The sequence below is a fragment of the Triticum dicoccoides genome, chromosome 5B (genome assembly GCF_002162155.2).
Source record: "Triticum dicoccoides isolate Atlit2015 ecotype Zavitan chromosome 5B, WEW_v2.0, whole genome shotgun sequence".
NCBI classification, from domain to species: Eukaryota; Viridiplantae; Streptophyta; class Magnoliopsida; order Poales; family Poaceae; genus Triticum; species Triticum dicoccoides.
Window position 1 is genome coordinate 69,687,232 of NC_041389.1, and position 12,832 is coordinate 69,700,063.

The following is a 12,832-nucleotide window of genomic DNA, read 5'->3' on the forward strand; positions in this document are numbered from 1 at the left end:
GTTGCTGCCATCATCTTTCAGCTTGGTTTTCTCTAGGAACGCGTTGAAGTTGAGGGTGACATTAGCGTGGGCCATTTGATCTACAAGACATATTGTAAAGATTTAGACTAAGTTCATGATAATTAAGTTCATCTAATCAAATTAATGAATGAACTCCCACTCAGATTTGACATCCCTCTAGTCATCTAAGTGATACATGATCCGAGTCAACTAGGTCGTGTCCGATCATCACGTGAGACGGACTAGTCATCATCGGTGAACATCTCCATGTTGATCGTATCTTCTATACGACTCATGTTCGACCTTTCGGTCCTCCGTGTTCCGAGGCCATGTCTGTACATGCTAGGCTCGTCAATCCAACCTAAGTGTATTGCGTGTGTAAACTGGCTTACACCCGTTGTATGCGAACGTAAGGACCTATCACACCCGATCATCACGTGGTGCTTCGGAAAGACGAACCTTAGCAACGGTGCACAGTTAGGGAGAACACATTTTTGATATTTTAATGAGGGATCATCTTATTTATGCTACCGTCGTTCTAAGCAAATAAGATGTAAAAAACATGATAAACATCACATGCAATCAAATAGTGACATGATATGGCCAACATCATTTCGCTCCTTTGATCTCCATCTTCGGGGCGCCATGTTCATCGTCGTCACCGGCATGACACCATGATCTCCATCATCGTGTCTCCATGAAGTTGTCACGTCAACTATTACTTCTACTACTATGGCTAACGCTTTAGCAATAAAGTAAAGTAATTACATGACGATTTAAGTTGACACGCAGGTCATAAATAAATAAAGACAACTCCTATGGCTCCTGCCGGTTGTCATACTCATCGACATGCAAGTCGTGATTCCTATTACAATAACAAGATCATCTCATACATCACATACATGATTCATCACAACTTCTGGCCATATCACATCACAAAGCACTTGCTGCAAAAACAAGTTAGACGTCCTCTAATTGTTGTTGCAAGTTTTTACGTGGCTGTTATAGGTTGCTAGCAAGAACGTTTCTTACCTACGTTAAAACCACAACGTGAATTGTCAATCTCTATTTACCCTTCATAAGGACCCTGTTCATCGAATCCGATCCAACTAAAGTGGGAGAGACAGACACCCGCCAGCCACCTTATGCAACTAGTGCATGTCAGTCAGTGGAACCGGTCTCACGTAAGCGTACGTGTAAGGTTGGTCTGGGCCGCTTCATCCCACAATACCGCTGAATCAAGATAGGACTAGTAACGGCAAGAAGAATTGACAATTCGACGCCCACAACTACTTTGTGTTCTACTCGTGCATAGAAACTACGCATAGACCTAGCTCATGATGCCACTGTTGGGGATCGTAGCAGAAATTAAAATTTTCCTACGCATCACCAAGATCTATCCATGCAGTATTCTAGCAACGAGGGGATAGGAGAGCATCTACATACCACTTGTAGATCGCAACGGAAGCGTTCAAGAAGAACATGGATGATGGAGTCGTACTCGCCGTGATCCAAATCACCGATGACCTAGTGCCGAACGGACAGCACCTCCGCGTTCAACACACGTACGGTCGGGATGACGTCTCCTCCTTCTTGATCCAGCAAGGGGAAGGAGAGGTTGATGAAGATCCAGCAGCACGACGGCGTGGTGGTGGATGCAGCAGAGTTCCAGCAGGGCTTCGCCAAGCGTCTACGGAGAGAGGGAGAGGTGTAACAGGGGAGAGGGAGGCGCCAATGCAGCAGGGGTGCGGCTGCCCTCCCTCCCCCCCCCCTTTATATAGGCCCCCTTGGGGGGGCGCCGGCCCTGGAGATGCCCCCAAGGCAAGTGGGGCGCCCCTTGCCCTAGGGTTTCCAACCCTAGGCGCAAGGGGGAGGCCCATGGGGGGGCGCACCAGCCCACTATGGGCTGGTTCCCTCCCCACTTCAGCCCACGGGACCCTCCGGGATGGGTGGCCCCACCCGGTGGACCCCCGGGACCCATCCGGTGGTCCCGTACAATACCGGTGACCCCCGAATCCTTCCCGATGGCCGAAACTACACTTCCTATATATAATTATTTACCTCCGGACCAATCCGGAACCTCTCGTGACGTCCGGGATCTCATCCGAGACTCCGAACAACCTTCGGTTTGCTGCATACTAATATCTTTACAACCCTAGCGTCACCGAACCTTAAGTGTGTAGACCCTACGGGTTCGGGAGACATGCAGACATGATCGAGACGATCTCCAGTCAATAACCAACAGCGGGATCTGGATACCCATGTTGGCTCCCACATGCTCCTCGATGATCTCATCGGATGAACCACGATGTCGAGGACTTAATCAATCCCGTACTCAATTCCCTTTGTCTATCGGTACGATACTTGCCCGAGATTCGATCGTCGGTATACCGATACCTTGTTCAATCTCGTTACCGGCAAGTCTCTTTACTCGTTCCCGTAACACATCATCCCGTGAACAACACCTTGATCACATTGAGCTCATTATGATGATGTCTTACCGAGTGGGCCCAGAGATACCTCTCCGTCATACGGAGTGACAAATCCCAGTCTCGATTCATGCCAACCCAACAAACACTTTCGGAGATACCTGTAGTGCACCTTTATAGTCACCCAGTTACGTTGTGACGTTTGATACACCCAAAGCATTCCTACGGCATCCGGGAGTTGCATAATCTCATGGTCTAAGGAATGATACTTGACATTCAGAAAAAGCTCTAGCAAACGAACTACACGATCTTTGTGCTATGCTTAGGTTTGGGTCTTGTCCATCACATCATTCTCCTAATGATGTGATCCCGTTATCAATGACATCCCCATGTCCATAATCAGGAAACCATGACTATCTATTGATCAACGAGCTAGTCAACTAGAGGCTTACTAGGGACATATTGTGGTCTATGTATTCACACATGTATTATGATTTCCGGACAATACAATTATAGCATGAACAATAGACAATTATCATGAACAAAGAAATATAATAATTCTTTTATTATTGCCTCTAGGGCATATTTCCAACACTTGCATGCTTCATTTCATGAGCGAAAGTACTTCGCACCTTACGATATGCACGTCATCCATGAACGCCATGTGAAGTCGCTAACGCATCGATGGTACACCATCTGCAACTATGTCATGAAGTTTTGCTGCGCGGTTGGATGAGTGGAGGCAATGTGACCATTGCGCGCATCAACCATGGAGATCGTAGGTTTTGCTTCTTGTTGCTATACATGTTGGTGAATTCATTTAGTCTTTACTGAAATTAACCTAAGAGACCACATATTGTTACATATATAAACTGATCACGGGTCATGAGAGAAGAAATGGAATGGAAGTATACACATAATTTACTTTAGGAGCACGACCTCTTTACATACGCTTTAGATCGCCATGACACAAAATTAAATGCAAAAATACACATCTCAACAATACAAGTTGTACGGTGATTGGCTAGAACAAATACAAAACCATTAGCTAGAACAAATACAAAACCATTAGCTATCAAGCAGCTCTGCCTACACGGACGAACCCAAGTATATGTATCTTCCCATTGGCGCCCGAGAATCTTAGATCTCGCGCAAGAGCACACAAAAAGAATCAATCAAATCCGGAGAGGACTATTACCAGCACGCATGGTTCATGCAGCATCGTTGATCACTTGATCGTATACTATATATCAACCGACGAGTCGATCACCTGCAACTGGGTTAGCACGTGGCGTAGAGCTGGGCCAGCTCCCTGACGGCGTCGTCCTCGCCACCGGCGCCGGCGCGCAGGTCGACAGCGTTGTCGAGCATCCACAGCAGGTGGTCGAACAGCACGACCTCGCACCTCACGGCCACCGGCTCCTTACTATTCCTCGCGTCGCCATCGCCGGCGTCGTCGTCGATGAGCGCGGCGATCAGCGGGTGGCGGAGGTGCCTGGCGCTGATGACGTACCGCCGGCGCGAGCTGCCCACGAACACCACCGCCGACTCCCCCTCGGCCACCGCCTGGCTGTCTTCTCCGGCGACGTCGTCCCTGGCGGACATGGAGCGGAGGTTGCTGTAGGAGCTGGAGGAGGACGACGCCCGCCTGCTCCCCGCCCGCGACAGGCTCTTGCACCTGCGCAGCACCACGCTCCTCAGCCTGTCCATGCACGCACGCGCGCGGAAACCAGACCAAAGCAGACGGGGAGGTGGATGATCTGATCCGCGGGCCGAGAGCGAGGTTAATTAGGTGCAGATGTAGTACGTACGTGTGGGTCGTGTTGGTGGAGAGGGGTTAGAGGAGGGTGGCACGTCGCGGGAGGCAAGTGAGGTAGCCCATCAGTGCTCTCACCGCACTTGCATGGGGGTTGGCCTAGTTCTTAATGGGAGTGCAGATATAGGTAGGGCTTGACCTGCATGGGGCCATCATCCATTGATGCGCTGCTAAGTGGATTAAGTTGTTGGTTAATTAGTACAGCTTGTGTTTAGTGGTGATTAATTAAGGGCTAAGATTGGTTGCTAAGATAACCAAAGAGAGAACAGACAATGATCATGTAAAAGCAGTGCTCTCTGCTCCAAGCAACCGGATCTCGTTTCAGGTACACAAGCCACTTGCTGCCCAAGGACATAACCATGCATGTGTTAACAGTGCATTGACATGAAAATGTTACTGCAGATATAGACTGAACAACAGCTTAGCTATATGTAGATGGCAAAGTGAGCATCCTTTTACAGAGTATCCTTGATGGTACAAGCAACCGGTTTCAGGTACACAAGCCGCTTGCTCAATGACATAACCATGCATGCGTTAACAGTGCATTGACATGAAAATGTTACTGCATATATAGACTGAAGAACAGTTTAGCTATATAGATGGCAAAGTGAGCATCCTCTTACAGAGTATCCTTGATGGTACAAGTTGCTCGTTCCTCAGAACTTCTTTACGTTGTCGCAAATCTCACGACGCGAATGCGGAAATGCAGATTTCTGCGCCAAAAAAACCTGGCAGCATACCATGACATGTTCCAGCGAAAGAAACGAACCTCATCCCCTGCACAGGATCCGTCCATGAATTTACAGCAGATAGCCTGGCTCTCTGTATGAGGACTATGGATTCGTCAGGAAACAAATGAGGTAACAATGTACAGGATGACCTGGAGCTCCAACATACACAATGGCTTGGAGCACCTCAAACGGCTGCTCGAGAGCAAATTCCACGGACTTATAGATGCTCTTAAGATTTGCCCTTTAAAATAGCCACTTGAGCAGACTGACATCCACCTATGCTTTTCTGCTTCCGTTTACAGGAGACGGGTACCAGAAAACACACACCTGTTATCTGTGTTGTGCTTGGGAATCTTCGGAGGAGATACTGGAGTGAGGTGAGGGGCTCTCAGGCAACTCTAGCTGAGGCGGCAATGGGCCCAAAAGACTGCCTTCAGGCTGATCGTCACTTTCAGCACACTCTGCACAGATGTCAGTGGATGAATCATTAATATTATGGGTTTATGACATTGTTTGAACCCAATACCTTAAGAGAGCAAGGACTCTGAAAAAATTACCAAATAATGATTTGATGGTTGGTCGCTTTGGTTTGTTGTTCTTCTTCTTTAATTCAGCTGCAAAGCCAAAAAAGAAAAATCACAAATAATGTATTGTGCAAAAAATATGTCCAAGCCACTTTTTGCGAAGAACACGACGAGAAACAAGTGAGCAGGAAAGGAAATATATCCAACCTATTCCTGGAAGTTCAGGATCATTCACTATTTCAAAGTTCTTGTAAGTATAACCGACAAAATTCATGTCCTTGGAGGAAAGCATCTGCACAAATGAACATTGGCTCAGGACCTAGATCAGGTAGTGAAAGGAAAGGAATGCTAGAGAACAAAATATCAGGGATCAAAATTTAATTCTAGGTGCGGTAACATTTCGCTGAAAACATGCGCTAAAAATGCTCTGGTGGTCTTTTGACAACGCAGAACACCAAAAGGATATTGTATTCAATTGATCTTTGTAATGAGTACCTTTCTCCAAGGACCTGCCTTTGATGAAGTTTGCATGGTAGGCGCAGCCTGGAAGAATTACCAGATGCAAAACCGTCAGTACACCTTGAATAGAACAGACTACAAGAACCAAGATAATATACTATTGCACCAGCCAATGTACCATTTCCCGCTATCTCACATTATATTTTCTTCATAATATAAGCTAAACAGGAAGCATAGCATGTTTCACTGCAAATACGTAGAACTGATTCTTTTGACCTATTCCTGAAAAGACCCCAGTATGATTAACACCTACAGGTTCAGTCAGATGCCACAAGCTCAGTTCCCTTATCAAATAATGCAGTAATGCAGGCCCATCGTTCTGCTAATGAGGTGGCTCATGTGTTCATGAAAACCGGTTGTAATTATAATTTTGTTGTTTGTTGGAGTGATGTTGATCCATAGAGCCGGCAGTTCACTCCAGAAAAAATAATATCAAAGAATATTCATGCATCTACACCATTCGAAGTTTTTCTCGTGTAAAAAACAATCTTTTTGCATTGTCAGATCATGCACTAGCCTGCATAGCGTATAGTTTCCAACCCAAACTGAAGTCAACTACCAACCAAGTCAATCCAAATCCACACCATAAATCCTAAAGTAAATCCTCTATCTGCCCTGCTCTATCCTGCCACCACCGGATGACACGTCCTCCTTTGGGCTAAAGCCGGACGGCGTCGGCTCACTTCCACCATTATCGCCTCCTCCCTTCCTCCCAACATTTAGCTGTTGTTCAGCCCAACACCTCCTTGATCAAGCCCAGCTAATGGCAACTCTCACCTACTGTCACATATTCCCTCCTGACTGCCACCACTATGTTGACAAGCCTCCTTCGCAACCAAGAGCAGGCCAGCATTAGCATAACCTGCACTCCAACAGTCCAACTTATGGTATCTATTGCCCAGATAAGTAGATCTCAATTTCTCATGCTGATGGACTATTTTTGAATAAGGTCTTATTTATCGGAAACATGGTTCATAGGTATCTCGGTACCTTATCATATACCGGGGTGACTACTTGAGAACTACAGACTAGCCTAAGTAGCCTGAGAGTAACAACTCACCTCCTCAAAATTCTCAAAGTTTTGTGTGTCCAACTCATCAATAACTTCAGGTATGAAAGCTGCTTCCATCTGATATAGCTTTTCCCATTCAACGCTTTTAAACCATGGATGAGCCTGTAGGAAGGATGGCGAATGATTAAAAATTCAAAACTCAAAGTTAAAACAATTAATCTGAACGATTTTCACCTTTATCTCATGTGCTCCTTTCATCCCAAGTCTCTGATCCACATTACATAATAGCTTATTAATTAGATCTTTAGCTTCTGGCGAAAGTCTGGCCTCTTCAGGAAATTTAAGATGGCTTCTCCAATTTACTATCTGCATAATTGGGCCAGTCAGCGGTAACAAGAATTCACATACAAATGCAGAATTCTTATGAAAGCGCATGGCACTATAATTGATGTAAAAACACCATTCAAATTTACCTTCCTACATGTTGACATTGGATCTTCAGAATAAAATGGTGGGTAGCCCACAAGCATCTCATACATAATGGCCCCAAGTGACCACCTATAAAATGTAAATGTGAGAAAGAAAACATCATAATTTAGACATGCATTGCACAAGTTAAGAACAAAACTAACCAGTCACATTCCATTCCATATCCCTTCTTCAATAGGACTTCCGGAGCAATGTAATCAGGTGTACCGACAGTTGAATAAGCCTGAAATTCCAGTAAACAACATATATAACTGATTGCAGAGCCAAGGCAGTGATATCATGTAAAATATTACAGAGCCAGAGCAATGGTGGTACACTCAGTTAAGACAAAGCAGCTATTGGGTGTCAAACAAATGCCCTCTTTGTTGTCTACTTAAAAACTTTATTTAAACATTCTACCATTTAAATAGATTTCATATGCTAATACATTGGAGAAATTTATTTCCATGTTAGGCTGTATACAATTTTCACCGTGTAATGCCGCAGGTTCATATGCATTAAAATCTTAGAATGGGTTTTCATCACTCATGCAGTATGTTTCACGTTGAGAACGCATTGAGTGGGATGCTTTTATCCATGCTTGCCTCTTTATGAGTTACGACTATTCTGCAAGAAATTTTCGTGTGCAAACTGTTGGACCTAGAACTCCCAACTAGGGGATGCATAAGAATTAAGCAGCACGTGGATAGATGGTAGGAACCAATGTATTAGTCTACTGGACAGTAGTCTTAGTCAATGTATGAGTTACAGTAACCACCAGTCCACCACACAAGTTATAAGTGGAATGTTTCTACTTTCATGCAAGTATATAACTTACCAACATCCGGCGATTCTTCTGCCAATGCAATAGTTGTTCCTGTTGTGTTCGCCTGGGAACAGCAGCGCTACTTAATGGCTTATCACCATCTGCCGATGGATTGGTGATATTTCCCGCTGCACTGTCAAGGTCAGTGAGATTTGGGAAGCTGCTACTATCTAGAGGCTTGCATAGGCCGAAATCTGAAAGCTTCAGATGGCCAGTTCGATCTAACAATAAATTGTCAGGCTTGATATCCCTGAAAAGATGTAACAAAGAGTTAGCTGCAAGTTGCACCAGTGGCTGTGTGCATCGTTTGATGCAGAGGCCAGGGGAAATCCTCCTTTTCGAAAAGAAAACTGCAAGTTGCAGTTACTGTACAGTTTATGGCGTTAATCTATTACCATTTACCTATGAATATAGTTATGCTTGTGAATGGATTCAATTGCTAATATTGTCTCTGCAACATAAAACGAAGACTCGTCCTCGGTAAGTGTATCCTTGCGCATGAGCAGAGTCATCATGTCACCACCAGGAAGGTACTCCATAACAAGGTACAGAAACTCGTCATCTTGGAATGAGCAGTAGAGCTTAACTATATAAGCACTATCAACTTCTGCAAGGAGGTTCCTTTCAGCTCTCACATGCTCAACCTAGAAAGAACACATTAGAAAATGGAACATTTTGCTATACAGCCTGATTTAATACTCAAGTAAGCACACATGAAGTACCTGGCCTCTTCGTAACATTTCAGACTTCTTGAGCTTTTTCATTGCATATACATTGGATGTAGCTTTTTCTCTACAAAGTCTCACCTGCAGAATATCAGTATAAAGCAGAGGTAAGCAGTAGCAAAGTACGGAGAACAAAGATTTCCTTGAGAAAGAGAAAAGAGCCTTTGTCACCTCCCCAAAAGCACCTCTCCCAATAATGGTCAGCAATTCAAAATCATCAACGCCCATTTTGTGCCTCCTTAGGCGCATGTATTCTGTCTCCTTTTTTTCTAAATCCTTCAGGATATTGTTTTGCTCCTCTTCAGATACATCAGCATCAGCAAGCTTCTTCTCCAGCATCCAACGCCTACAACATAACCATATATTAAGATGCAATGATGGATGGCACCAAATAAGAAGTCAAGAACAGACACTCAGTGACATGCAAACCATGCTAAGACACAAAACCAACATAAAGCGGTTTCGCCGGCAGGTCACAGGAGAATAAAAGCAGACAAGCACAGACTATGGCTATAAAGGCCTCTGTACGCTTTACACTAGAGATATTTCTTGCATGCCATCTTCCTTTACCAACTTCGAGCATAGTTCCCAAAATTGATAGCATCATAATGCATTGCTTTCATCAAGTACAATAGATTGTATGGGCATTGTGTGAAAGAACAATTTAAGGAATATATACAGCAACATTTATATTGTATGCTTCCTGGTTCAATAAATAAATGCAATTATTATAGAATACTTGTGTAAACTTTGGTGTAGAATATACCAAAAACAGGAGGCGATAAACCATTTACCAGAAGCCTCCACCTTATTTTTGTCCAAGTGACACACCGACCTTACCTACTTCGACCCTATTTTTACTGCACAGCACTACAGCTATGCACACCAACTTCTGCATTGCTATGTAGTGCAGCTTTATCTTGGCTTATCCCAACATTATAATCATTTTCCCTCCACAATCCTAGCAATATTATGCTGACGTAAAAAACTAACTTATATCAAGTTTGGTAACACTAACACTAATTAAATGCACAGCCATAGAATTGCAAGAATTCACCTCCCTGTCCAAAATTAGGCGGCGGCTGTCACATGCCATTCAACACATCCAAAATTAGACGTCTGCATCCTAAGCACCAGGCACATACTAGTATGGCGATGGCAGGACCACATGCAATAGTCAACAGTAACTACTACTATGCGAGTTGTGAAGTCGGCATGTCATGCCCAGTTGTGGATCAGAGGGGTTGAACTAGGAATTAGGGTATATGTTGTATGTGTTTGTTGAGAGAGATCTCACATTAAACGCAGAGGAAAACAGTATGTGCAGAGGAATATTCATCTCTATATGGTATATGTTGTATGTGTTTGTTGAGAGAGATCTCACATTCAGGAGTGATTCTTTACAGTCCCGTCCCTGGCATCTTATAGCCAGCTACGAAAACGGAATAAAGCTACAGTGCGACAATAGGAAAGTACACAGCGCATCAGGTAACAGGGAGGGAGAGAGCCATTGGATCCTTCTCGCCATTATTTATCGTAGCCGTTGGCTGAACTTCATCTTGTTAACTGAAGAAACAGAGACTGCAGGTGCTGTAGACCTGACACGGCAGCACAACTCCACCATGACACAGCCAGCTTGGAAGAGACTAGGGCACAGATTACAACCAACAAATCAAGGGCGCAACTACTCGACCAAACAGGGAGTCAATTCGCGGCTGCTAATTCATACCTCCGTGCCAGAACACGCACAGATCCAGCCCAACTCACACAAACTGCCAATTCAACACCAGAATCCTAGCCCTCCTCAGCAGGTGATCCACTAGACCACGTGATCCACAGGCACAGGTATATATACGGCAATCTTTATTCTGAATGTTTCCTGGTCCAATTAAGTCTAGTAAATGGACATTGATTTACTGGCGCTTATCAATTATGGTAACCTCGTTATTATAGATAACTTATATAAACTCAGATGTAGAGCACACCAGCAACAATTAGGTCCATCGGCGCATTAAATTTTGGTCCAAAAAAGGAAGTGCTTCACCATTACCAGCTTCCACCCTATTTTGCTCCAAGTGACGCACTACTTTACCTCTTTCGGCCCTAACTTTACTCCACAAAACTACACATATCAACTTCTGCAATGCCATGCAGTGTGGCGTTATCTTTAGTTATCCCAAATTTTTAATCATTTTCCCGCCAGGATCGTAGCAATGTTATGCTACCGTCAAGGGAGCACATAAACTAAATGCAGAGCCATAGAATTGCAAGAATACACCTATCGTCCAAAATTAGGCGGCGGTGGTCACATGCCATGCAGCACATCCAAAATTAGACATATGCATCATAAGCACCAGGCGCAGTAACGCCAGCGCCGCATTCAATAGTCAACGGCTAGTCTGCGAGTTGCGAAGTCGGTAGCACAATGCCACCATGACGCAGCCAGCTTAGATAAGCCTTGGACACAGATCACGGCAAACAAATGGAGTGCGCAACGAATCGACTAAACAGGGTGCCATTCGTGGCTACTGATCTGATACCTCTGCACCAGGACACCCACCGGATCCCAACACAACTCACACACATCCGCCATTGTGAAGTCAGCATAATTCCACCATGATGCAGCCAGCTTAGAAGAGACCAGGACAGTGATCATCAGTTCACACCAACAAAGGGAGGGCGCCAGCCAATTGGCCGCTACTGATCTGATCCCTCCTCACCAGGACACACAGGGATCAAGCCGAACTCTCACACATTGCCAATTCAACGCCAGAATCCTAGCCCGCTTGAGCAGGCGATCCACCAGACCAGACCACGTGATCCGCGGGGACAGCGAGAGCAGCGAGCGAGCGAGCGACTGACCTCTCCTTGCGCTCCTGGAGCGACCTCATCTGCGCCTTGTAGTGGTTCTCGATGCACTGCTTGGCGGCCTCCACCTTCTGCTTGGTGGCGCTGGAGAGGACCGGCTCGTCCTCGTCGTCCCCGGCCATCCCGGCGCCGAGGGGCGACGCGCCCGGCCTGGCCTTGTCCTTCTGCAGCTTCTGGAGCCAGCTCCGGGCGGAGTCCATCGGCGGCGCGGGGGGGAGCAAGCGGCGAGCCGGATCGGGGGGGATCAGGGCGGCGCGACTAGGCCCGCCATTGTGGGCGCCGATTCGCCTCCGGGTCCGCGCGGGATCTCCGGATCTGGTGGTGGGGATGGTGGGGGGCTAGGGTTGGGTTGGGTTTGGACCAGTGCGCGCGCGCGGCGGGGGCGGGCGCGAGCAGGAGCACGAGCTCGGCGCCGATTCGAATCGGATAGGAAATTTGTCAAGTGGGCGCGCGGTGGAGTTGTTCTATTCCGCTTCGATTCGGTGGGGCGCGGCGGGGAGGGGAGAGGCGGCGCGGGCACCACCGGCATTCGGCGCACCCGCCGCCGATTCGTTGCGGTTTGTTTTACTGTTTCGTTCCAAGTCGAAGCGGAGCCTGGAGAAGGAGGGTGGAGGAGGTGGTGGAGTTGAACTGGGAGGGCGCGCCTTTGTTTGCTTTTCCTACCAAGACCCTGGCATATCGGGGTTATTTTAAGAAGTGCAATAGTATGTGGGTTTTGCTCATTCGGGTGTGAAAGTGGCAACTGCAGTTTTTCAATGTTTTCTACTCCTCTCTTTTTTTGCGGGGGAATGTTTTCTACTCCTTCCTTCCACAATGTACTGCGCCCATGCTTTTCGAGATTTAAATTTGACCGTAAATTTAACTATCGAGATCGACTACTCCCTCCTTCCATCTATATAGGACCCACTACTCTC

At 46.1% G+C, this 12,832-nt stretch overlaps 1 pseudogene; it reads right to left on the reverse strand.

The window, feature by feature from the left end:
- Positions 1–3,317: 3,317 nt before the first annotated feature.
- On the reverse strand, positions 3,318–12,563 carry LOC119307417 (annotated as a pseudogene).
- Between the last annotated feature and the right edge of the window lie 269 nt (positions 12,564–12,832).